At 40.0% G+C, this 27,974-nt stretch overlaps 1 protein-coding gene and 1 long non-coding RNA gene across 14 annotated transcripts in view; one reads left to right on the top strand and one right to left on the bottom strand.

Annotated features, from left to right (window-relative positions):
* LOC111840198 (leucine-rich repeat-containing protein 4C-like) overlaps window positions 1-13,804 on the bottom strand; it is a 45,928-nt gene extending 32,124 nt beyond the window's left edge. For 2 of the 13 annotated variants that reach the window (XM_023804861.2, XM_072718038.1), the window contains exons 1-2: window positions 13,475-13,610; window positions 11,784-11,855 (exon numbers count right to left, since the gene is read on the bottom strand). The gene's annotated coding sequence lies outside the window, so the exon portion shown is untranslated. Of the gene's footprint in view, window positions 1-11,783; window positions 11,856-12,291; window positions 13,611-13,650; window positions 13,679-13,700 lie in introns of those variants that run through there. The other 11 variants (XM_023804770.2, XM_023804791.2, XM_023804869.2 and 8 more) reach the window with 10 other exon arrangements.
* On the top strand, window positions 13,589-27,530 carry LOC111840244 (uncharacterized). The gene is made up of 3 exons (XR_002837371.2): window positions 13,589-13,856; window positions 23,440-23,544; window positions 23,723-27,530. It is a non-coding gene; the product is annotated as an uncharacterized lncRNA (long non-coding RNA).
* The last annotated feature ends 444 nt before the right edge of the window (window positions 27,531-27,974 follow it).

Below are 27,974 nucleotides of genomic sequence, written 5' to 3' on the forward strand. Positions count from 1 at the left end.
TCTTCAAAGTAGCTGTAAAAATAGTAACTGTGTGGCATCGTTGGACCCAGAAGGCCATGGTCTTGGACCCTGACAGGCCTCTTCACAGTCCACCTTGTCTTTAGCGCCTGCCACCTCTATGCCGTTTAGTGAAACACTAGGAAACAGATTCACAGTTACTTAAAACAAGCTTCATGCAGTTCGTGATTTATCAACAACGTACAAACAAATACCTAGAATACCTTTTAGATGCTGCCCAAGTATCTGTCATTCCCTTGTTAGCAATAGATGATTTTTGTTAAATATGCCCATTGGCATGGAATAAGAAGCCAGCTTGTGCACATCTCAGGGGTTTTGCTTGTTGGATTACAGGCTGTTGTGCTCTTTCCCAGACTATCCAGCGTCACAGAGCCACATGGAACATCCCACGAGTAACATCCAAGTAAGTGTTTCCAGGTTTGAACTTGGAAATGCAGTCTTACGAAGCCACAGAAGCCTTCAAATCTTTTTTGTTGAAAGTCCAGGTTTATCAGCGTTTCCAAACACCACCTGCTACTGGCTCTTGTTTTCCTCTAATACATGCTAAAAGAAAAGAAAAAAAACTACAGCATTTCACTGGTTGAAAAGGAAATAAATAAATGTGTGCTTCATCTTCTTTTTAAGCAGGGACGCAATTAAATAAATATATGATGTTGTTCTAGCACCATTTCAGAAGTGTATTAAAATTATTATTTAAATGCCATGTCTGTACTCATGAATATGACAACATGTGCCATGTGGGTCATTAATATGATATTGGTGTGGACATATTTGTAATCATCATAAAGCCTGCTCCTCTTTCAGCTGAAAGAATGAGCTTTTCACCATCGCTCAGATTCAATCACAAAATCACTAGTATCTGAAAGTGATGGGTCTTTCAATGATTTTTCACTGCAAAAATACATTGATCAAATGAACAGCGAGATTTCCAAATCAAAACTATACACCAAAGGAGAGTGTCCTTTGCTGATATTTACACACATGCATCAGCTTGTCTTTTCTAAATAAACATAAATAATTCATCGAGGCATCAGTCCACTAAACAAAAGTCCATGTTTTTCAGACACTTTTCTGTGATATTGAGTTTTGAAAGCTGCCCGTGCCTCAGACCTTCATGTCCGGCTGGCTCGTGTCCAGCTCTCCATGCTTCCTCTTGACAGAAGATTTGGATACATCAATCGCATGTGAGTGCCAGTTAATTCTAGCATAGCAAAAAGCCTCCAGCACGACTGACAATGTCATCTCCTCTGCCTCCACTTCTCCGGGACGAGTTGGAAATGAGATGCTCTGATCGCATCACGCCCAAGCACCCCTGCCACTTACGCATCACAGTTGTTGGAACTCCTCACAGTATCACTCACAACATTCTGTGAGATGTAATTATTACCAGTCTTCCAAAATATGATAAATGAAGCAACTGATTTGCATTTTGAATGAAATAAAAAATAAACTAACATATTACTCAAAACGGGGAATTACTCAAGAAGAAGAAACAGTGAAGAACTATTTATTGTTTATTTTGCAGCTGCTTCAAAGTATGAGTACAAGTGTTCAGATACTGACAGTCCACAGTGTGCTATAGTAGGTCACAGCCAGGCAGTGCATGTGGAGTTGAATGCTTGGTTGCCTACTGAGCACAGCATGGTTGCATGTTTGCACAGGTTGACTGAGACAGACAGCAAATTCCATCCATGGGGTCTAAAATCATGCCGCTTCTTCTGTACTTATGGGACACTGTTTAAATAGCAACACAGTGTGATTTCTTATTTATAAACTGACCAGTTCTACATTTCATCTGTCTAACTGACTTGATATTCACTAAAGATAATTCAAAATTACATACATTTATCATTTATTTCAACAGGGATATTGTGGAATGCTGCATTGGAACAAGATGCTTGGTCAAAACATTGGTGTCTTTTCATACCTGTTAACCTGTTGCCTTTAAAAAACCACTGATTCGTGACCATCGACACCTGTGGGGCTGTTCATATTCTCCAGAATAGACTTATTTAGCTGCAAAGAAATACTGTAAAAAGTATTTTTCAAGTATATTTTTTGAAAGAGGACTTATAAATGACCTTCCAAGAAACTCAAAAAAAAAAACATAACTCAGTTTATTGGTAAAGAAATTATGTCAGTGAAACATAAAAAACACCTTAAAAACAGCCATCTGTGATGGTGTTGATTACAACGGCCTTAAACTAGCTATAAGACAAAAGGCGACTTAAATGCAGATATTCTAAGACCAAACAGCCCACAAATGGAAAAAAAGTGTTTTCTAAGCTTATCACAAGGGCAGAAAACTATGAAGAATTAGGAAATGAAACGATCAGATCTGATAGGAACTAGACTTCAATGTAAAAAGGTGAAACAGAAGATTTTAGGAATGCCTCTGCTAAAATAAGCACCAGTGTTGCAACCTTATTCATGAAGCCCAAGTCTTTGACACAGTAAAACTTATAGAAATTTGGAGTTATTTATAAAGGAATAACCACAGTCTTGTCTACTAAAAGCCATCATAGACGGTATTGGAACTGGTTCACTTGCATTCTAACAGTATACTTTAGTGAAAGTTATGTTACCATAGTCACCTTTTTTCTGCATTCCATAGCTGAAAACCAGGATGTTACAGCTAATTTGTAAAACCCCTACATTTTTAACTACTATTTACTGTAGTACGTTATAGAAAATGTACGTTAAAAAGAAACAAAACGAGAAAGGAGACAAATGAATAGATGATTATAAATGTAGTTCATTCATACAGTAAAACTGTGAAATTAAATTATTGAATATTTCCAACCATAAACTTCCGTTTATTTTGAAAAGCCGTTGGGGTCGTAGGAGGCTACACTCTGCTCCAGAACAAAGAGGCGTGGCTCTGCCTTGGCATTATTCTTGTTATTTATACTGCTAAAACAAACAATAGAAAGTTACAATACACCAAAATGGAACTTCTTTGCACTGACAAGCCTATTAAAAATTTCTGCACTGAGCAGGGGAAGGGTGTTAGACTGAATGGGTATGGAGTGCTGTGGTTGCGATTTCACAGAATCTCCAAATCAGAGGCCCCTTGACTGATATCACTATTATTTTTGCTTGAACTCATCTGCACAGTAGTGCTGCGAGAGGAAATTGCATTAATGAAGTTAGACAACAGCAATCAGCTCCCACAGCCTTTTTTCATTTTCAAATAACCTATGAAACACAAGCCTTGATGCCATGTCAGTAGCGTTTTCTTCTACAATATTTGCCTGTTCTTTGAGGAAAGCCATGCTTTCACTTTTGTATCACTTCCAATTAAAAATACTTTACAATATTTTACATTTTTGTTTATCTCCCTTCTGGATTTATATTGTGCCACTAAAAGTTCAACAAATTCTTGTGCTAGGGAATTTCTAGTATAACATAGTGTTGGGGGGGGGGGGGGGGGCAACATGGGAGGAGACAGTGCTGTGGTTTGCCATTAATTCAATTTAATTCAATTCAGTTTATTTTTATATAGCGCCTTTCATAACAGAATTGAAAGAAAGAAAGACAGAAAGAAAACAACAGAGGAGAGGAACCAAAAACTAGGTAGGGAGAAAAAAACCTCTGGGGGTCCAAGGTCACCTGTCTGCCCAACCCCCCCACCCAAGTCCAAAAATTTGCCTCCATGTCATGTTTTTATAAAACTCGATTTCTGCAGCTTTTACATGCGTTCAAAAAAAATTATCAGTAGGACATAAGGAGTTTTTACACTTGATCAGTTTCTCTTTTTTTGGTTTACAACAGAATCCTGTAAGGATGGGCTATACCACTGATTTTTCTTCTGATTTTGATTCGATCTATTGAAGGTATTGCAGATACTGATATTCAGTGCTGGTCCAACCCTGACTAGAAATAATAATTGCTGAACTGGGGGGGATATGGCGGTGGATCGATTGTTCCGTGTCCTGACAACTTCCCCTTTCTCTCCAATTATGGGTGTACTGTACCTGCCCAATAGTAATTCATATCCTTCTCCATATACTATAAATAGTTAATCTAAAAGGTTAAAAAATATATTTTAATGTTAGAATCAATTTTGAAAACATTAAAATCGAAAGAATCGGCACCAGCCTGCCTTATATAATAATGAGGGTCATTAAGCTGTTTGCAGCATTTTTGGTTGCTTGGATTTATATTTTTTTTCCTTCCTTTTTTAAAAAATAAATAGTCATCATAAGTTTAAACCTTTATAGAATTGAATGAATCCAGTATAAACTCATTGTCAGTGTTGCTGGGCTTGTTGCTAGCTTGACAATTCTTTCAGTATGCAAACTTTTCTCAATCAGTTTTGCATTGTTTGGTATGAATATTTTTGCTCTGTCAAATTTGCATCCAAATATTTCACAAATGCGTGACGATTTTTCATAGCACTTCATTATGAAACAGCTAAAAGGCAGATTTTACATCATTCATAAATTGGTGAAAGGTGATTTTTGCTGTTGCTCGACAATGAGAATATAGGTTGCTAAATTTGTAAGAAGTATCCAAATTTGTTGTTTGTTGCTAGATAAGAATTTCAGTTGCTAGAGAAGGTAAAAACTTGCTAAATCTACTGACAAATTTGCTAAATTGGCAACACTTGGAGAAACTGGTAGCAGTAGTTATATTCATAACAGAAAGCTAAATTTTTTGTTGTTACAATGCTGCTGTAAACATTATTACTTATTGACTTTAAAATTTGCTCAGAGCATTAGCTGACAGGCTGAAATGGCTAAATTCTCATTCTATCCACTAGCAATGGTATGATAAAAATACGAATATCTTAAAATATTTCTGAATACAGTCCATCCATAAACTGGGGGACCTAACTGTTATGCTAGCTCATTATGCTAGTGGCTAGCGCCAACAGATTACTGTGTTAACTACAAACAGGAACAGTGTGTATTTTACAAAAAACAACGATTGAACAATGAAACGTGCAATAAACAATAAAGATTTTGGTCTGAGTAATATGCCTGTAATCACAAGATCACTAGTTCAAACCCAGCCTCAGCACATCTGCAGGTCCTTCAGCAAGGCCCTTAACCCCCAGCTCCCTGGGCACCCCAACAGGTGGCTGCCCTTCGCGGAAAGCTTGCTCTACAAAGAGCAAGTTGAGGGAGGCGTAAAAAGAATTTCCCCACGGGGACAATAAATGATCGATTATTATTAATTTATGTGCACTTTTTGTTACAATTTTTGAGATGAAGGACTCAAGGGCAGGTGTTTTGACAAACCAAAAGATTTTATTGAAATAAAACTATACAAACAGAGACTGGAAATAAACAGGACCGCAAACGATCAAAGCAAGAGGACTACAACAAGAAAGGACACACCACAGACTGACAGGAGTATACTTAATGTCTGGACTGGGGATGACGAGACAAACAGTCACTTATATACAAAGACTAATGACTAATGGCATCTTGGCTTATGGGGGCCATGTGAGGGACAAGACAGGGAGAACGAACCGGGGAGGGGACCAAGATGCCAAATGACAGGGCAGAGACATGAGGATTGAGACAGACAGGACACCAGACAGCACAGGGCACAGCAGTACCAACTGGGCGCACAGGACAGATATCACAAAAGATCAGAGGGATAGACTAACCAGACAGGATGGGACAGGAAAAACGGTACAACAAGGGACCTGGAACAGGCATGGACCAGACCAATAGGACCGCAGGAGAGACAACAAACAAACAAACAAACAAAGCCACACAAACACGGGACAGGACAAGGGATCCAAGGGACAAACACCAGATGTCAATGGGGACCAGGGGCAATAGGGAGCAATAGGGGACACAGGCCAGGGCAAAATGGAGGCAGGACAAAACGGACAGTTACACTGGTATGGGAGGTAGAAACAAAGGACATGGACTGAGGCCAAATGGTGACACAAAAGAGATCCGGGACAGGAGATCAGGCGGGACCCGAGGGAATGGGGAATGTCCAGGAAGTCTTCCAGACTGTGGAGCTAGGCGGCAAACTGGGGACACGGAGCCTCCTGGGCCCGCTCATTAGCGAGGTGGAACCCATCTGGACCGTAGGACCTAAGATCTTCGGAAGATCAGCGAGGCCAAAGAGTGTCAAGGGGCCAGTGGGGTCGGAAGGTGCTATGGAAACTGCAGGGCAGGAGCAGGAGTGTGCCTCAACAGGAGCATCACCCTGGTGGGCAACATCAGGCAAACAGCAGTCAGGAAGGGTTTCACTGCAAGTCCACCAAAAGGGCCTCCTCGGGATCACTCCAACCCGGTCTGGCTGTGGCTGGGGAGTCAAGCATCGGCCTGGCAGCAACCTGCAAGATCAATTGACTTTCCCTGTCAGCCCCAGGAGGATGGGCTCCCCCTCTGAGTCTGGTTCCTCCTAAGGTTTCTTCCTTCTAAGGAGTTTTTCCTTGCCACTGTCGCCTCTGGCTTGCTCACTGGGGTCTTTGGGCGGGGATGCTGTAAAGCGCTTTGAGACAATGTAATGTTGTGAAAATGCGCTATACTGTACAAATAAAATTGAACTGAATTTAATTGAAAAGAAGGCTTCTAGCGGTGAGCCTGGAGGCTGCAAAGAGACCACCAAGGCAATGACAGGATGAGGTGAGTTGGGCACCAGTGGTACATCAATAGGCAGTATGGCAGGTGCTGGCAGGACTTCAGAGGTGGCAAGGTGGGTGCTGGGGGGAAATCAGGAGATGAGGCAAGGCTGAGACACCTGAAGGCAAGCAGAGTGAGGCAGAGACACCTGGAAGCGTGCAGAGTGAGGCAGAGACACCTGAAGGTGAGTGGGACAAGGCAGAGACACCTGGAAGCGAGCAGAGTGAGGCAGAGATACCTGGAAGCGAGCAGAGCGAGGCCGGGACACCTGAAGGCGAGTGGGGCGAGGCAGAGACACCTGAAGGCGAGTGGGGCGAGGCAGAGACACCTGGAAGCGAGCAGAGGCCGGGACATGTGGAGGCGGGCAAGATGCAGACAGGACACCTGGAGGTGCGCAAGGTGCAACTGAGACACCTGGCAGTGAGCACAGTGAAGCCAGGACAGCTGGAGGTGAGCAGGGCGAAGGTTCAGATGGCATGGCTGCCACGGGGCCAGGCATGTGCAATGTAGCCCTTCTTGGGCCAGGAGCCTGGGACACAGGTGAAACCTTCTTCTCTGGGTTGAGCACCTGGAGCACAAGAGGAGCAGCCCTCTCTGGGCCAGGAGCCTGGAGCACAGGTGGTGAGGCCCTTTCTGGGCCAGGGGCCTGGAGCATGGCCTCCAGGGACGTAGCTGAGGCAAATATGAGGGTTCTGAAGGTGCAGCAGAGGCGAAGATGAGTTCTGGAGGTGCGGCAGACGGCCCCTGCCGGGCCAGGTTCTGGAGGTTTGGGAAGAACTTCAGCATTTCCTGGGTATGACTCTGAAGACTCAAGATAAACAGGGGTGGACTGTTTATCTTGAAACTTTTGGGGTGGACTTTTGATAACTGGGTGGAGTGGTGGCCCCTCCTGGGCTGGACTCTGGAGATGCTGGGTCAGATGAGAGGACAGCAACAGGCACAGAAGGCCTCCGCTTCTTTCTACTGCAGCCAGAGATGGACAGCAGAACTTTGGCAAGCTGTTGGGTGCCAGCGAGCTGGGCTGTAGGGAGCTGCAGGAAGCCAGTGGGGTGAGCCGAATTGAGTGGCAGGGGACAGACGAAGAGGGTGAATTCACTTCGCTGGGAAATGTTGGGCTCTGGAGAAGCAGTGTGTGGCAGGACCAAAGTGACCTATGGAGAAGCAGTGTACAGTGGGACCACAGCAGGCTCTGCAGAAGCGACATGCTGACTAGCATCAGGCAGTGAAGAGGTGGCAGGCTGAGCAGTCTTGTGTTCGCCTATCTCCAGCATTTCCACCAGCAAGCACCAAACCATCTCTGCCTCCCTGGGATCCATGTCTTACCAACACCTCCCCTGCATACTGGAAGAGAACATTAGCCTCGGAAATCCTCCAGACCATGGGATTACTCCTCCACTCTTGATGGGCCTTCAGGAGGGAGATGAAATGGTGCCCATGATGTTGGTAACACCCTTTGGTCCCAGGATCCAAGGAACCCAGGGTATCCAGTCTGGCAGGTGCAGGGAGGCATGGAAGCCAGAGCAGAAGTATAGGCTGGCAGGAGTTTTTGAGAGTCCCGTCATTCTGCCACAACTTTTGAGACTAAGGACTCGAGACAGGAGTTTTGACAAACCAAAACTGGTTTTATTGAAGTAAACCTATCAGAGACTGGAAATAAACAGGCCCATGAGGGATCAAAATGAGAGGACTACCACGAGGAAGGACACGAGCTGACAAGAGGAGTGACATTAACAACTGGACTGGGGATGACGAGAAAAACAAGAATTTATATACAAAGATTAACGAAGGGCAACAAGCATCAGGCCATATGAAGGAGGAGACAGGAGGGTTAGTTAGGCAGAACATAAGTTTCAGTACTACTTTCTAAAAGTGTTACTGGCTTTAGCTGACCACAACCAACAAAAGAGACTAAATAGGTGTACATTTTTTTTTATCTTTTTCAGTAAACCACAGTCTTTAGGAGCATTTTGTACATGCTCATGTGCCATCTGTGTGTTCACTTTTTATTTTCTGAATTTTTCATAAATGTTTACCATAGCAGTATATACAGATACAATATGGCAGTTAATATACTGAACAAGAGTGCATTGCAAAATATTCTGTTTGACTGAATTTGCAAATTTATTAAATAAAATTGTGTTTTTCATGACATGAAAACCACTGTTCGTGTATTCAAAGACCTGGTTGGCATAAGTTCTTTCATTTATTCTGAAACTTGAACAAAATACTTATTTTATCCAATTACCAAATTAACTGTAAAATAATCAACAAAATATTTGATTATAAAGGTAATAGATAGCTGAAGCCCTAGTGCAATGATACATAAAGCACAACTAATTAATACAAAACATACAGTGCAACAGTGGTAGAATGGTGTAAGACAAGTGCACAAAAAAATACATAGTGCAATTTAAGAATTTTGCCTCCACTTTAAATAACCAATAACTGATGCTTCTTCAAGTCAAGTCAAGTCACTTTATTGTCATTTCACACATGTGAAATGAAATTGCATTTCTATGGAGCAATATGCAGCCAGAACAAGGAAGCCTTCTTTCAAACTTGAACCATTCCATTCATACTTTCACTTCCCTGATGACCTACACAAGTTGCTGCCACCACTATAGCATTCTCCTAACCTCTGTGGTAAAATATGCTGAGTTTTACAGAAAGGTAATTATGGAGTGGAAATGGTGGGGAAGGTGACGCAAGTGACCTCTAATCATTGGCTCAATCGGCACCTGAGTAGCACCTGACCTCACTGGTTATCCTTGAAGCTGCATGGAACACCGGAACTTTAAGAGACACAGAAGACACAGACAACAAATCAAGCATTCATAGGCTTGGGGAAGAATTTCAGTTCAGCCCAGTACAGTATCTGGTGTGCACAGTCTCAACACGCAAATACTACACAATTTAATATTCCACAGACACAAAATCAGGTTCTCAGGGACTTTATGTCAGAGAAACCATTCACTTAAGGTACACTGAAATAATTTCCAGGCTCTGCCATTGTATATGAATGTGCAGTACCCTTTCTTCTTCTCATGTTTTAATTTTCAAAAGCCAAAGACTGTAACAATCTGATTCAATCTTTTTTTTTTTTTTGCCTTAAAATCCTCTTTAAACATTCCAAAACACAGGTTTTCAATTTTTTTATGTAAGATTTTGACATTTCATTTAACATTTTTAGCATTTAACTCCAATCATAATTTGTTGAACTTCTCCTTACAATGCATTAATAGTATCCCTTAGTTTGTCAAGCCAATATGTTTGTTGTAATTTATTTTCCTTTAAACCAAACCCTTACTAGCTCTGTATCCTGGCTCAGGGAATAACTTTAATTAGCTTAGAAAAACTATTTCTGGTATGGCAGTGTGCAGGCATATGTCTAATTGCATGATAAAAACAATGAACTATTTTCCCTCTTTGAACTGAACCAAACATGTTGTTTACATTTTACAGTTTTGCAACTTCTCCTATTGCCTAATCAGGATAACACTTATTCCACCCTGAATAAAGAATGGCATAGTTCAACAGAGGTTTTTCTTCTTCTTCTTTTACAGTATAATGACTGTACACAATATAAAAATGCAAATGGCTCGATTCTGATAACATCTCCCTTTGGGCCTTATCCATAAAACATGACTGAAACTTATACATGACCAATCACCAGTACAGATGCCAAATCACCCTCATAGGAGACCCAAGAGCTGGGTTATTTTATCCCTGCTGGGAACATGAAAGCACATAAGAATGAGTAACACTTACCTGCTCTATTTAGGATGACCAAATGTGTCACAATACGGCCTTTGTTTTTCCGTACTAATTATAGAAGTGTTTATAGAGAACCAAGCACTCTTTGAATCATATAAAAATGACTTCAGAACCAGCACATCCAGAGGGTGGGGGGAAGGGGTCTCATCACCTTTCCTTATGATCTGACCCTGAATCACGCCAAATAATTTCCGCTATAAAATATAAACAGCCTATGGATAAAAAATTATACATTGTAAAAATTTGATTTAAAAATATTTCACAAAAAGGAAACTGTAAATAGAAATGTTGTTGCAGTTTTACTATCTAAAATAGAACGACTGGGCAGATAACTTTAGATAGATAGATAGATAGATAGATAGATAGATAGATAGAAGAATGTAAAAAAATAAAAACTGTAACAAGCTAAAATGAATAGCTTCAAAATATAGTGCTGAAACTTAGGAAAACAACCAATGTAACAAGTGAAAAAGTACCAGCTGAAAACATTGACTGTATGTATAGGCAGGTAGCTAAAAGGTTTCTGCAGTTACATGTTTATTCTGTTAGGCCGACATAATTTTCCAGAATCTTCCCTTTACAAACTGCGTATGTATGACTTCAGTCAGAAGCACCTCTGGGACCCAAAACAGAGGCATTTCAGCAGAGCTCTTCAGTGAAATCCCACTCGTCAGTCCACTGACATTGTTCATAACCTTTCGGTTTGCCTGAGTTTTCAACAAGTGCTAAGGTTTCCACACTTCCCACCATATTTCAGCCTTTGTTATGCAGTCCTTGTACGATACTGTCTAGGAAGATAGGCATTTGTAGAGCAATGTCGGTGGCCAGATTTGATTCTATCTTGTTGCAACATCTCATTAAAGCGAAATAGCATGATAAATACCTAACTGTTTTAAAAATAACCCAGTCATGACTGACAAAGTTTCAGACGTGTATAATTATGTGGCAGTCTCAGCTGCTCTTGATGCGCCAAGGACTATGAATAATTACTTTTTTGTTCTCTCATTAATATTACATTTACTGTCGTCGGGTATTTAAAATCAATTATGATATTGCACAAGTTTAATTGTATTGGACTAATCCTATTTTCTTATTATACTGGCCAATAACGGCCTCACCCCCGTTATCCATGTTAAGGAACCGCTCGGTTGAGACGAATTTATTAATAATAATTTACAAAGATCAGACTGTGCATGCATATCGATTTATTTTCCTAAATAAACGTTATTCAAATGCGTTATTACAAATGCTGGAGCTGGGAAGAAAGTGCTGATTAAAACAACATATTCTTATATAAAATTGTCATCCACACTGTAATAAAATACTACAGACCTGAAGATAAGGTGCGGTCATTGATATGAAAAACAAATAATAAATGGGTTCGGTAGGACTCACTGGTTATCTTTGAAGATGTGTGCAGCAAGCAGTCATATGGAGAAATCCACAGGCACCGCATCAACAGCCTTCCTGGATAACGGCGAAGGAAATCCATCCGTGATTTACCAACAATTTAGCAGGATCCCACTGAATACCGCGTTAATAAACGCATTTCAAGCGACCTCCGCAGAAAATTGCATATGCCCTAACGATTCCTTCCCTTTCCGGTAAAATTAATGATTCGACTGTCAAAGTACTTTAGCAATCAAGAAATTTCAAAAGGAAAAATATGTATGTATATATACATATTCAACTCCCACTAATACCATTTAACTGACATTTTTGTCGGGGAGGGAAAGCCGATGGGATGTAATCTTCGATTTAGCCTTACATTTTCCTTAAGCGACATTAAGTGTAAATTAATTTCATGATGCGCATTTATTTGAATTGATACTATAGTGTAGCCTAATACAAGCAATAAATAACAAAATTAATTCATAAACAAATAAATTATTAGACATAATACATGGGAATGCCCGCATGGTGCCACATACGTTCCTTCCTTAAGGTTGCACTATTTTTTTCCTTGGATCTCGACCATTCTTCAAACTAATCAGGAGACTGTATAAAACTGTAATTTTCGTCCTCAAAGATAATCAGGATTTTCATGTCTCGAGAAAATAATTGTGTTCATTGACTTTAAGATAAAACTTCTTTAAGCCTTTTTTCGCAGTGTACCTAAAACAAGGCATATCTGATTAGATTTCCAATCACAGCCCAGTGCGGTTTTCCTGATTCCTATGAAAAACTTTGGTTTTTTCATCATTACATATCAGATGTGCCGCGGGCTGCGGGGAAACGTCTTCCTTTTCTAGACGGTTTCGACGTGGAGTCAATCACCGTTCAGAGGATTTTAAGCGCACATTTCCATTTATACTCAGCAGTCCTCAAATGGTGGATTTTTGGAAGTGTAGTGCCTCTCAGCAAATAAAAATAGGGCACTTTTTAAATTCGGTGTCACTAAATTTTCACGAAAAGAACCAAAATATCACTGTCCCCTATGGCTATTCACTGGTATATCCAAAGATAAAGCATTTAGACGTTTTGATTCACCATAGTTCCGTAGCTCTGGTTCCTGGGATTAGTAACAATCTGTCACGAATAACATCCATCAAAATTCACGTACATTTATCCACTGGAAAAGAAAACAAATCTGCGCGAACTCTTTCTGTGGTGCATTTCGATGTATTTTAGTCAGTATATACCGAGCAATCCATGCAGTGTTAGGAAAGAATATTATGAAATCCATAAATATTTTCTTTTGCTTCCCCCGGCGGCTTTAGTAATGCCAATAATGCTGAGAATACACCTGCATTCAGCTGCGGATAAAACTGAAACATTTAGATTTGCAATGCTGAAAACCACCTGGATAAGTCAGTTCCTGCGTACATCGCATCTAAGCCAAGCAATGATACACGTCGCACATCCACAAGAAAGGTACCCGCTTTTTTCAGTCGTATCTCATGAGCTTTTAAGATCGCCGGTTTGTAATCCGCGACTGTATCCGAAACAACTGGTGGGTCTCTTCGGGCTTGCAGGTAGACGTTAAAGCAAGAAATATTTCAAAATTATTCCCTCGACGTACGGAGCGGCTGTGTTTAGCGCATACATGTGTTGGTGGTCTGTCTCGATGTGTTCTCTCACCGCACCGTTTCTCAGTCGCTTCTGTGATGGGAAAATGACCTATTTCCAAGCTATCCTTTTTTTGTTTGCTGCTACATTTTCTGTTGTTTGAAATCTTAACGGGGGGAGGGGGAGTCAGTTGTGCGTGATTGTGTGTGCGCGTGTGTGTCCGCGCGTGTGTGTGCGCGCACCGCACACCTACCGTTTAATCCGCAGCTGTTTCTACAGAGACGAAGCGAGTCGGCCACCTACCGGCCTTTAGCTCCAACCTTGAGACCCTCTCGAAGCGAGTCGGCGCACGGAGACGCGGGTTCTGTTAACCTTCACAATACAGCAGGGTGCTAGGTGTTGATCTGCGGCGTATGCGGACCGAACATGTCAGCGTTTGAGACTACCAACATCCATAAGGTAAATATTAGAGCACATTATGTCCACCCCACCAGCTGAAATAGGTGTAAGGCAAATCCGTGAGATTAAAAACCTGAGCAAGACCTCAGCACTGATGCAATGCAATATGTACCAGTGGAAGAAAAAAATAAATAAATAAAATAAAATAAAAAATTATATATATATATATGTGTGTGTGTGTGTGCGTATAGACACACACAAATGCACACACCGTACATATCATACATAGCTCATAATACAGGAATCTTAATTCATGATTTCCAATAAAGTATTCAACAAGCCCTACGTCGTTTTTAAAAAAAAAATAAATGTAACAGACGCCCCTTAATGGCATACAGGGTGAATAATAATGTAATGCAAATATTTCTGAAGAAGAAACATTTGTTGGCGCTAATTCCATTCATTAGAAGAAATGTAAATTAGTAGCATTTTTCTGTCAGATTTACTGTTATGTATGTATGTTACAATAATGTTATTGTATGTTATTCAAAACGTGTGATTCACATATTAACATTTACCACAAGGAATGAAAACAGGCTATTGTTTAAGAGGTTCCTTTTACGATATGCTTGTTGATTATAGTTCTCTGAAATCCAGTGTGGTTGGAAAATCAGTGCTTAGACGTTTATCATCTTTGGTTAAATACTTTGAAAAAGATGCATACTAATTCGTAAATGAATAGCAATTGAATAACTCTTTATCATAACTGCACTACATTTCATTTTCAGACTTAAACCATTTATCATCCTGTATTTCTTATGGTCTTTTGCAAAAGAAGGAAAATATTTATTGGGTTGGGGTGGATATTGGCAACCTGGGAAATTCTACTTTCTCACTTTAAAAATATGATCCTAATTACTATATAATTAATAATATTAAAAATATATCAGAGGCATGATTCTATAGCCACCCCAGCAGCAACACTGGGTATCATGAAAATCAGTTCACTATAATTTGGGTTGTTTGTATAGGCACTAGGAAAAATATGTTTATATAATGATAAATTATTGGATATTGCATGACATCATCCATTGTTAGCAGGTAACACAATATATGAAATTTTCGCATCAAGCTGTTTTATTGGCTTAAAATTTTCCAATTTTTGGAAATTTTCAGGCTAAAAGGCAGTGTAGCTACAGAAAGTTCTGAGAATGAAATATTGCTGACAGGAAAATTGTAATGGTATTCATCCTGACATCATCAATATTATCTGGTAGCAGGAAAATCTGAAATATGCTAAGGCCATTATGCAGTACATTGGACAGCAGACTGCATTCTATATCTGTGCTTTCAGAATAGGACAAATATTGCAAGGGACACAAAATATTTCCAGTCCAAGACAAACTGCTACTGTAGTCAGAAGGAGAGATCTTTTCAATGTAAGGTTAGCTGGACCAATGGTGGCAGTTATATGGAGAGACAGAAATAACCATGAGAATCTGTCATTGAAACCGAGTTTAAAAAAGGATCAACATAAGCATGAGGCATCTGCTCCTGTCTTCTCTCTTGCTTCTTTGGGCCAGATGTTGGTTTTTTGGAGGAAGCAGGTAAATGGAGCTTGCTGCAAAGCAGCAGGATTTACTGTGAATCTTTGTGTTGATTTGGGCCAGCTGTACAGTAGTTGTTGATGTGTCTGCTTTACATTGCAATAAAATGCGAGGTCAGTGTCCTGCAGTTCAGAGGGAGGAACCCAGAGCAGCTTTGGCAATGTCTGCTTTGTCCCCTTTCCACACTTTTTATTGTGAATTTGGGTTGTGACTTACTGACCAAGGAATCATGTGGCCCGTAAAGGGCTTAACCAGTGAAGAACCCCTGTACTAGGAGATAAACTTCACTGGATGGAAGATTATCGATTAGCATTTACATCAAATATTAGCATAATATGTATGATAAGAATTAGAAGGTAACTTGGGAATGGACAAAGACGCTGATATTACAGTATGTCTACTGGTAAGGTGCACCCTGGTGTTTTAGCTGCTGGTCGGTCTTGCTAGAATGAGACTGTACTTGGAGTTCATGTGATCTTTCATTTTATGCTACAGCTCTGGGATATTTTACATTTTTCCTGCTTCCAGTGTTTGTTATAACCTTAATGAAGTAGGTGGTCTGTTAAACATATATGTACATCACAATGCACAAGAAAAAAAAACATGGACCGTTTTCACGGTGTATGAAAGACATTCGTTCTGTCTCCAGGAATAAAATGGCAATGATTAGTCCTTCACCATCCATTTAAACTCTTCGTGCCATGCTTCTCCCTCCAGCACTGTTTTAAACACTCAGCGGAATTTATGTTCCAGAACATAGCCATCCTTCTGATATCCTCTTCCCCCACAGTGACATGGAGATCAATGGACAAGGTCAGCGACTCTGCTGAAAATGTGTTTTGACTGGGTGTCACGACTAGTCAAGCATTATGCCATTCTGCTCCAGCATAATTGCACAAGGATTAAATAATAAATGATGAAATGTGTTACCGAAAGATATCATGAAGCCCCCTGTCCATTGATGTGACTATGGGATTAAGGCAGACCTGCCCTGTCTGCTCAAGGCTAACAACGCTTGAGATGCAGAAGTTGTGTATCACTGGGATTCTTGTCTGCTTGCTCATTGGGAAGCTGATGCTTATTGACTGGTTTGTAGTTGCCTATAACAGAGAAAGCATCAACAAAAACAATCCCATCTGAGCAACCTTCTTTACAGAACTCAAAGTCCTACTGAATTTGAAAGTTACACTTTGGTTTGAATGCATTCAAGGCATTTATTTGCACTAGGTATTTGTATTTTTTAATATAACCATTCTCAAGAAAATTATGAAAAAATACTCTTATTCCTGGCTTCCCAGAAACAAGCTGCAGACTCACTGTGAACCTGTACTGGATACGTAGTATGAATGAGTGGACAGAAATGTAACAAATGGCATGCTGTGAAAATACTATGGTTTGTCTTATTTGGAAAAAGCTTGGTTATTTAATAATTATGTTTATTGGATGCTGTTTTTTACATAGTATGATAGACTATTTCTCAGTTTCCTTTTTTACTATTTTACTGACTCACCCCTTTCCCCTATTAAGTTACCCAGCCTTACCCATCTTTATCAGCATACTTTTGGTTGCTGAAGTATAATATAAAAAAGGATGAGTTCCTTTAAGCATGCTGGTACTTTATTTGTCCCTAATTTCTATACAGTGGTACCTCAGTTCTCGAACTCATTAGAACTCGAATTTCTTAAAAGTCGAACCAACCAGTTTGAAAAAAAAATACCTAGTGCTCGATCTGAATTTCAGAAGTCAAACCGTGAACGCCGACCTAAGATAACTTGTACGCATGTCTCTCAGCGGAAACAAAAGGAAATGCTTCAGTCTCAGCCTTGCGTTCGCTGTGATAGCATCGTGCATGTTTACACTAGCTGAATACATATATTTAGACAGTAAAAATACATTTAGACAATGATAGACAGTAACAGTAATTATTATATAATAAAATACATTTAAAAAAGATTTCTTATTAATTATTTTAATATTAATAATAAACCATTAATACATTTAATTATAATAATATTGTCTAGCTGAGCTGGGACGGAACGGAGACAAAGGCGCAGACGTCAGGGTATCGGGGAATACTGGGTTTAATTACAGGTAAGGCAGGCAAAATGCAGACGGACAATACAATGATCGGACTGGGGAAACAAACTGAAACGCAGACAAAATACAGAGGACTAATGACAACAACCAGAAACAGCTGATGACACGGGGATTCCACACGGGGTTAACGAGGGGGTGTGGCACCCGGAAGGAGCGGACGATCGGGGCAGGACACATTGTTTTTTTAACTTTACACATTGTTTGGATACATTTATTTTCTTACTTTACAAATTACTGTTTTGATAAATGTGCTTAGATGTGTTTAGTAGCCTACAGTACATGCTCTTCTTGTTTTATCCGGTTCATTTTGTGTTTAAATGCTAAAAAAACATATTTAGGTGTAATTTTTTGGGGCCGGGAACCAATTAATTGGGTTTCCATTATTTCTTATGGGGAAAATTCGATCACAACTCGAAATTTTTAGGATTCGATCCGGAGTTCTGAACGGATTAAATTCGAGTTCTGAGGTACCACTGTATTTCTAATATTTGATTAATTTTAAGCTCTGCAATGGATTGACTTCCACCCTGGGTTGTTCCCTGCCTTACACCCATAGGCTCCGCACCCCTGGTGACCCTGAATAGGACAAGCGGTTTCAGAAAATGGATGGATGGATTAACTTAAATTTGATACTGCAATCTAATTATAACATATGTCACTGAGTGCTAAGGTATTCCTTCAACTGTATCTTTCCTAAATAGTGACTATAGCATGATGAAAGGGTAAATATCTAACAGATATTTAGAAATACAGTGGATATAAAAATGTACACACCCCTGTGAAAATGCTAGGTTTTGTGATGTAAAAAAATGATACTAGAATAAATAATTTCTAAACTTTTCTGACCATTAATGTGATCTATAACCTGTACGATTCAATTGAAAAACAAACAAATATGTTGGGGGGGGGGACTTATGATAAGCTGATTTCATAAGAGTGCACACCCTTAAACTGATGCTTTGTTGATGCACCTTTAGATTTAATTACAGCATTCAGTCTTTTTTGGGTAGGAGTCTGTTAGCATGCCACATCTTGGTTTGGCAATATTTGCCCACTCTACCTTGCAAAAGTGCTCCATATCTGTCAGACTGCTATGGCATGTGAGGGAGCTCTTCAGAGGTGAAAGCTAGGATATACCTCCTCGCATTTACACACTGACGGTTACCACCTTGCATATACTCTGTGTTGTAGTGTCTACTGGTCAAAATGAAGGCTATTGGCATGATTTCAGTCATGGTCCTGCAGGTACCTGTGAGCAGGTGCTGCCACAGAAGAGACAAAGTCTGGTCGTTCAGTCCGCAAATGCAGGCCAGTTTATCCTGTAGACCTGCTCACCACAGGTAGCTGAGGTGGCACAACCGAGATAACAATCTTATTTCCCATCTTAGGACAAAACTGACTCTTATAGCCAGTGGGAAGGACATTGTAGAAGGGGGTGTGGGAGGGAGAGTCAGGTGATTAGGGTTTGGCGAGCTGATTAATTTCACCTGTCTCGTGTATAAATTGGTCTATTAACCTGGGGGAAGTGGCCGGGTAGCCTCACAAGTGCCCATGTACCCTCGCATGATGGAGCTTTTTTGCCCCATCTGTTTGGTTTTCACAGAAACACTGGTTGTCTTGTCATTTTTACTTACATATTTTGTGTCATGTCTGTCCCGTGGCCACCCTACCCGAATTCCACTGTAAAGGACAGTGTATCTTCAATAAATATCCTATTCCCTATGAAGCCCTATTTACAGAAAAGCATATAGCACATTACACCAGCAGCAATATCTATGTAATGAATATTTGACAGTATTTATGAATTATTGCATGAATAGTGGCTTTGTCTGGTTATTGTATTTCACCCGTCATTTTGACACCTATGGCAGCAGCCTGAATTTGCACCTGTTTGATGTGTGCTGACAGAAAAGCTTATTTGATTCTCCACCAGCCTCGTCAATTTAAAATCATACCATTCTCTTTCAAGCTGTTAATGGAACATAAAACTAAAATATTTAACTTCATGTAGAATTAAAAGCAACATAAACTGACAATATAAGAATAAATATTTGCTGCCTTATTCTGCTATTCACAGTTAGTTTTCACAGTATCTACCTCTATGGTGTAGAGGCAATGAATGGAGGATAAAGCAAAATGTTTAATTATACTTAAATCCAGCGTAACAAATTCAGTTAGAGTTCAGTAATTTAGTTTGTATTCTCATATGTTTTTCCTGTTTTTTGTTATGTCACTTCTTAAAGTAAATTCACATATGTTGGCAAAATATTGTAACTTGTAGCTTGAATAATGTGGTCATGCCATATTGTCCACCCTTAGATTTGCCTGACCCCAGCTTTTAGCATAGACATTTCTTTAAAGTCTTTTTCTTGAAATTTCCAATGTAGCAACTGTTGCCAACCTGTCACCCCAAAATAGCAACAAGTAATCATCTACCTATGTCAGTCACAAAGAAGAAACACAAGAAGAAATCTTGTTTTTTTTTTGCAGTTAAGTACAGCATCAACAATATCAAATTCCATCCATCCGTCTTCTAAACGCTTATCCTGGTCAGGGTTAGATTTATGGTTATGAGGAGAGCTGGAGCCTGTCCCAGGCAGCATAGGGCAAAAGGCTGTGGTACCCCCTTGGATGAAATGCAATATCAGATTTTATGTGAAATATTTCAAGCCATAGAATAAAAAACTGGGCATGGTAAATATCTGAAATTAAATAGCAACAGCTCATACAAATTTCCCCCCATGAGATTTGTCTTAAATTTTTAATTAGATGAACAGTTTCATTTATAAATGAAAAAAAATTGTGTAGCTATATTTGATGATATACATGACTGTATAGTATTTATGCATGCGCCGTAGTTTCTTTAGGTTTGTAAGGAACGGTGTAATGAGGAACCCATTTCCTCTACCGTCTCCTGCCAGCCAGCTATTTGGGATTTGCATGGCATTAACAATCCGCCTTCAGGCAGGAAGCACTTGCAGCATCAAGATATGAAGTAGGAGATGATGAGTGAGTAAACCAGTCCAACTTTGCCAAATAACGTCTACAACTTATTGGGTTGGGAGGGCTTGAAGCATTAGAGAGATGAGAATTTCAATTCCACAAAATGCCGAACACACCATTCATAAAGTCCTTCGCCGTATCACAAAATGCCACAGATAATGCATTGAACTTTCCTCTGCCTCACAAATGTCTCCCAAAAGCTGAATGTCATCAGAGGCAGCCCAGATCTTCTCGCCTTTGTAACCAGTGAGGGAGAGCACAGTCACAGCATACCTTCTGGGATGTTTGTCATCTATGTATTAGGAAACACATAATTGAAGTTTACTTTCTTCTTTCAACACAGGAGAAGATAACCTGTCAATATCATTTTTTGTGAAAAAATACAGAATGCAATATTAACTTTCATTTACATTACTGGGATTCATCCAAATTTTGGTTTCATACTTGTGGAAGATCTTAAACAAAGTATAGTGTAACCCAGAAGTTTCTAAGAGCTTGTTGCTCCTGAAAGCATGCAGTCAGTTAGCAAGTTATGTTTTCCATTTATATTTTTGAATGAGTACACCACAGCCCAATTACAGTGCTTCTGGCTAGTTTGTCAAACAGCCACAACTTTTTTCAACAGTTATGGACTTACACAGCTTTTATAGATTTTGAATTTGACATTGCCGTACAATTTCGTACAAGATCCACCAATCCAACAATTGCTTTTTAAAAATATTCCTGTTTATTTTTTTTTTAGAACTGAAGTGTTAATGGATGTGAGCACTGGCAGGATGATAGGACTAACAAAGAATAGAAAACATACCAAGATTAAATTAAGAAGGAATGTATTCCATATTCTGCTATTCTGCTCACTCAGTACAGAGATGTGAATTACAGTCTTTCAGGTACATCACAAGGGGATTCCCATCGTCTGAGGACCTGTTATTTTAAGGCTGGGTCTCTGCAGACTGTTTAGCCAGAACTATGGCAGAGAGATCCTCTACAGCACCAAGAGTATAATAATGTTTCTACCTAATAATATCTTACGAAGCAATTGGATTTATCATGAATCAAAACAAGTAATTTTCTGCATACTAAATTAGAATAAAGAATACTTCTAGAGTTTTTTAATGAAGATCATTATTTTAAGAGAAACTCAACATTACTTATGTGAATCAGTCCTAGTACATAATTATTGACTGAGTCAAACCAAAACCTAAGCTAGAAGCCTTATTAAAGGATACACAGTCGGCCCTTCGTATCCACAGGTTACGCATCTGTGAATTCAACCAACAGATCAGGTTGGGGAATATGCACTGGTATACATCACACAACAAAACAACTCAGGACTGCCAGGCCGACATGTGGTTCAGTCCTCCAGTCCTCCCCCTCTGAAAGTGACCATCTACACTCACCTAAAGAATTATTAGGAACACCTGTTCAATTTCTCATTAATGCAATTATCTAATCAACCAATCACATGGCAGTTGCTTCAATGCATTTAGGGGTGTGGTCCTGGTCAAGACAATCTCCTGAACTCCAAACTGAATGTCAGAATGGGAAAGAAAGGTGATTTAAGCAATGTTGAGCGTGGCATGGTTGTTGGTGCCAGTCGGGCCGGTCTGAGTATTTCACAATCTGCTCAGTTACTGGGATTTTCACGCACAACCATTTCTAGGGTTTACAAAGAATGGTGTGCAAAGGGAAAAACATCCAGTATGCGGCAGTCCTGTGGGCGAAAATGCCTTGTTGATGCTAGAGGTCAGAGGAGAATGGGCCGACTGATTCAAGCTGATCGAAGAGCAACTTTGACTGAAATAACCACTCGTTACAACCGAGGTATGCAGCAAAGCATTTGTGAAGCCACAACACGCACAACCTTGAGGCGGATGGGCTACAACAGCAGAAGACCCCACCGGGTACCACTCATCTCCACTACAAATAGGAAAAAGAGGCTACAATTTGCACGAGCTCACCAAAATTGGACAGTTGAAGACTGGAAAAATGTTGCCTGGTCTGATGAGTCTCGATTTCTGTTGAGACATTCAAATGGTAGAGTCAGAATTTGGCGTAAACAGAATGAGAATATGGATCCATCATGCCTTGTTACCACTGTGCAGGCTGCTGGTGGTGGTGTAATGGTGTGGGGGATGTTTTCTTGGCACACTTTAGGCCCCTTAGTGCCAATTGGGCATCGTTTAAATGCCACGGCCTACCTGAGCATTGTTTCTGACCATGTCCATCCCTTTATGACCACCATGTACCCATCCTCTGATGGCTACTTCCAGCAGGATAATGCACCATGTCACAAAGCTCGAATCATTTCAAATTGGTTTCTTGAACATGACAATGAGTTCACTGTACTAAAATGGCCCCCACAGTCACCAGATCTCAACCCAATAGAGCATCTTTGGGATGTGGTGGAACGGGAGCTTCGTGCCCTGGATGTGCATCCCACAAATCTCCATCAACTGCAAGATGCTGTCCTATCAATATGGGCCAACATTTCTAAAGAATGCTTTCAGCACCTTGTTGAATCAATGCCACGTAGAATTAAGGCAGTTCTGAAGGCGAAAGGGGGTCAAACACCGTATTAGTATGGTGTTCCTAATAATCCTTTAGGTGAGTGTATCTTCTGCAGCAAGGTGTTATGTAGGCATCCCCTGTGACTGGTCTAGACACTTGGGTGTTCAACAGTAAGGATCCTACGAGCCGGATTACCCTCAGGGAAACGTGCCACATGGCCGTAGTGCTGTAACTGACACTCCTTCATGATGCAGGTAATTCAGGACACAAAGTCAAACCAGTGGTACTCAAGGACTCTCTGAAGAGACATTGTACATAGTCTCCAGTCTTTGTCTCAGGTCACTGAATAGCATCCATGTCTTTCAGCCATACAGCATACTGAGAGCACCAGGACTCTAAAGATTTGGACCTTTGTTCTCTTACAGAAATATAGTGAGCGTCACACACCCCTAGCGACCTCATGAACCCTCATGCTCTCCCAATCTGTCTACTGACTTCATAGGAAGAGTCACCAGAATGTTGTTGTTGAGGTAAGTGAGCCTCTCAATGTGGTCGACATTCTTTTCGCAGAGTGGCACATCGCAGATGGTTGTGCATAAGACGTCATTAAAGACCTTGATCATAGTTTTGATCCAGGACACTTGCAAACCCAAACACTCAGACTCTCTTGAGAGCCCTGATTAGAGCCTTCATTGACTTCACCAACAGATTCTCCACAGCCACTGGACCCCATGACCCTGCCCAACACCCAGTCCATGCAAGCACTGATCAGAGTAGGAGCAAGAACACACCCATGATGAACCCCAGAATCAACTGGGAAGAACGCAGAAGTTCCCTGCACAGCACTCACAGTACCAGTAAGGAGGCCAGTCATAATGTCCAGCAACTTCAGGGGGATCACATGAGTCTCAGGAAGTTGGACAAAACAGCTTGATTAACTGAATCAATCTGTTCTCGGTCCGACTCCTGAGCGTGGTCACAAACTGGATGTGGTTTTATGATATGACCTCAAAAATGTTCAAATATATAAGACCTGTACGTGTCTCTGACCATATGCCTGTTATGTTTAATGTTCACACCCAGGGTGTTGTTGGGAATTGTTGCCACACCCCCATTATGCGGGGCTTATAAATAAGATGATGGTAACCTGCCTTGCCAGTGCTTTCAGTTCTCCTCCCTCCACAACTGCTCTGTATGTTTCCACTCCCAACAAGCTTTAAAATTATTTCAATTCTACCTGCGAAACCATCCTAAACCCCATAGCACCCTTTAAGTATGTCCAACCTAAAACAAAGTCTTGATACCGCCAGAAAACTCAGGCAAGCATGCAGATGGGGCTGAAAGAATGTGGAAAAGGACAGGCTTTAAATCAGCAAGAACAATATCAAATCACATCCATCAACCAAGGGTTTTATTTAGTTCCCCTCACAGCATCATCGGTGACATTCAAACTCAAGTACGATTCAGTGGTGCCCTGGTATTAGGTACTCCAGTGTACACTGCTAACTTTGGTAATTTCTCTCCCATCTCCCTCATCTAAGTAGAGTAATATCGGATTTAAAACCCTCTGCATACCCTCTCGATGTAGTGCCACCCCTTCTTCTGAAAGAGGTGTTTGACTGCATTGGTCCTTCTATTTTGGACATTATAAATAGTTCACTCATTTCTGGACAAATACCAGTGTTTTTTAAACATGCAGTTGTACAGCAACTTCAGCCACTTTTAACTGAAAATAATATCTTAGATATATTTCAGTCTGGTTTCAGGTTAAAACACAACACTGAGTCAGCACTTATTAAAGTTACAAATGATTTACTGCTTTCTGTGGACTCTAAGGACTGTGCGGTATTGTTGCTGTTGGATCTCAGTGCTGCATTCAACCACCACATTCTTTTAGATTGCCTTGGGTGCCGGGTGGTCATCTCAGGATCCACATTTGAATGGTTTGCATCATTTTTAGAATCGCGAACCTTTTCAGTATCTTTTAATGGAGCATCATCTAACCCTAGCCCTAACCCCTCTGTCACTGGTCCCTACCATAGGGATTGGTGCTTACTTGTATTTTGTTTTAATTGTACATGTTACCTCTAAGTCACATTATATCAAAGCACGGAGTGTCCTATCACTACTACACCGATGACACGAGGCTCTACCTCCCATTAAAACCCAGCAACCCCAATGCACTGCAACGCCTGTTTGACTGCCCAAAGGACATAAAGCAGTGGATGATGGCAAGTTTAATAAATCTGAACGAGAGCAAGATGGAGATATTAATATTTGGATCCCCGGTTGCTATTAGTCAAGTAGCTTATGATCTCTGGCCACTTAAATAGCCAGCTAAAATAAAAACATACAACTGTTGTAAGGTTTGGTTTACTTAGGTTTGTTCACAGGGAAATTGTTACCAGATTTTGAGTAGAACAGCCAAATTTAAAGAATCCAGTGCAGTCCATATGTCTTGTGGTATCCATAATCTACACTAACAATAATACATTTCTAACCTTGCCAGTCTCTCATGGACTGAATGAAATGCCAGAAAACGTCACTTACAGTGTGTAAAGTTTTATATCTCTAAGGATACTTTTCACAAAAAAAGTATTTAATGTATTGATGCATCCATCCGTAGAGATTCAATATCTGCATTTCTGGTTCATATTTCTGTCATACAGAGTTTCTGGGAAAAGTGAGATATAAGGTATATGACTGAATTTAGTAATCATGCCCATACTGATTCACTCAGACGGGTACACATCGTGTGTCACATTTACAACATTTGACAATATTTACAGGATATTTATCTGATCAATTTGGCGGCTAGACAGTTTGCTCTGCTTTCCGCTCCAACACTGACAACATTATAGTCAAGCCAAAAATGACCAGGTTCTCAACCAGTCTGGCTAATCCCCCAAAATATCTGAATAAGTTGAGAAAAGATGAACTGCTGTTCTGACCATTCCTATATTTTTTTTTATTCATTGTAGTCTATGGTGAAATATCGTGGAGTTCACCACATCTAACAGGAGAATGCAGGCAAAATCATGACAATTAGGACAGGACATTTTAATCATTTTATTATGCTAATGGAAGGACAAATTCCTTGTGGTTTTATATCAACTGCTATTTTTATTTAAATAAATAAATTGAATTCCTTTGACAAATTTACATATATATTAATGTTTTTATTGCCAGTAGGTTAATCCTCAGGTTGTTATGTTTTTAATTAACTTGTTTTTAAAATTATGTTCCAAATTATCATTTATTAAACCTGTAAATTTCTGTAAAACATGATTATTTTAAATGCTGATGTGTGTAAATTTCATAAAATGTCCAAGACTTAAATGATAAATGCGCTAGGATTGAAAGTTAATTTAAGCTTTCTTCTTGTTACTTATATGTGCCTTATATCCCCTATATGGAATCTCCTGACAGGTCCAAAGAAAAATATAAAGCTTTTTATAAGGAGAAAAATGAATAGTGGAGTACCTGAATTTCTAACAGTTTCATCTTCCATTATAAAAATATCATTTACAGTAAATGAGGTTCATATTTCATATATGACAGGCCAGTCTTTCAGCTGATGCATGTTTCATTTTCTCCTTTATTACATTCATACTTATTCTCATTATTCTCTCACACTTTATTTCAACTGAAAAAAGTGCAGAACAAATATTTAACACACATCTGTAAAGGACGTCAGAACAGTGGGTATGTTTATGAGAGGAAGTAAACACTACCTCTTTATCCCTTGACGAATTAAAATGTCCAAACACACCATAACATTCACAATGGCAGACTGAGGAGCAGGACAAAGGCTGGCATTTAAATAGAAACAGGTAACCAACTAATGTGAGGGCAGGTGTGGAACATGACAATTAATCAATCAACCAAGACAGAGCAACAAGCAACAGGTAGGGCGAGTTACAATAATAGAGACAGAACCAGGGAAATCTAACAATCAGAAAACTAAAAACACTAATCAATCCTAAGAAACAGGAGACTAACACTGGGAAGGGGGCAGGAACTAACATACAAGCAGGACTATAATAAGAGGAAGAAGTGGGGAACAAAAGCAAAGACGGAAACACCAAACCAGGAATAAAATTACAAAACAGGTGTGACAGGTCTCAAACCAGCCTTGAAGCCAAGATGCAAGGAAACTGAATCTGAGCTGCACACACAGCCCACTGACCTATGCAGCAGTCTGGAGAGCAGGAAAACACACTATGGATGGGATACACTGAGGCTGAAGGGCAAGAAACAGAGAAGAGGACAGGATGGCCAGTGACACCTGCTGGCCAAACAGGAAGGGGACAGGGAGGGCAGGATCAGACAGGTGCCGACCCTGACAGGTTAAAGTTATTGCTCACCAGTTACACTCCTCGACCGTTTAATAATTTGATTCACTGAGCTTTTCATTCATTCTTTCATTAACCTTATTTTACCAGGCAAAGCATTAAGAACATTTTCTTATTTACAATGACAGCTTGGAAAGTGCCAGAAAGCAATTGTAAAACAAAACGAGAATGGAAATAAATAAATCATTTATTTAAAAAAAATGAAAATAAATAATAATAATAATCAATAAATAAAAAAAACCTATAAGAGAATGATTAAACAGAATTAAAAATGTCCATAAGTAAGCCTTTGCCATGACAGATGAAAAGGTTTTGCTTTTTAAGGACAGGTTTCAAATCCATGAAACCAAAGAAAAGGACAAAACTGGTTCTATAAAAGCATGATAAAATCAGGTCATCATGATTTTTTCAATGTGTAAGTGACTTTCCTCAAACTAAACAAATGTTGGTGCCCCTTCTTACACACAGCCCCACACTTTTCTTCAAAACTCAACTTTTAGTAAATAATTGCCCCTAGGCATTTGTAAAGTTCAACACATTCCACGCCCTGACCTCTGATAGATGTGCAAGCTGTCTTCTAAAATCAACTATACTACCTTTTGCCT

The sequence above is a fragment of the Paramormyrops kingsleyae genome, chromosome 11, assembly GCF_048594095.1.
Source record: "Paramormyrops kingsleyae isolate MSU_618 chromosome 11, PKINGS_0.4, whole genome shotgun sequence".
In the NCBI taxonomy this organism is placed as follows: Eukaryota; Metazoa; Chordata; class Actinopteri; order Osteoglossiformes; family Mormyridae; genus Paramormyrops; species Paramormyrops kingsleyae.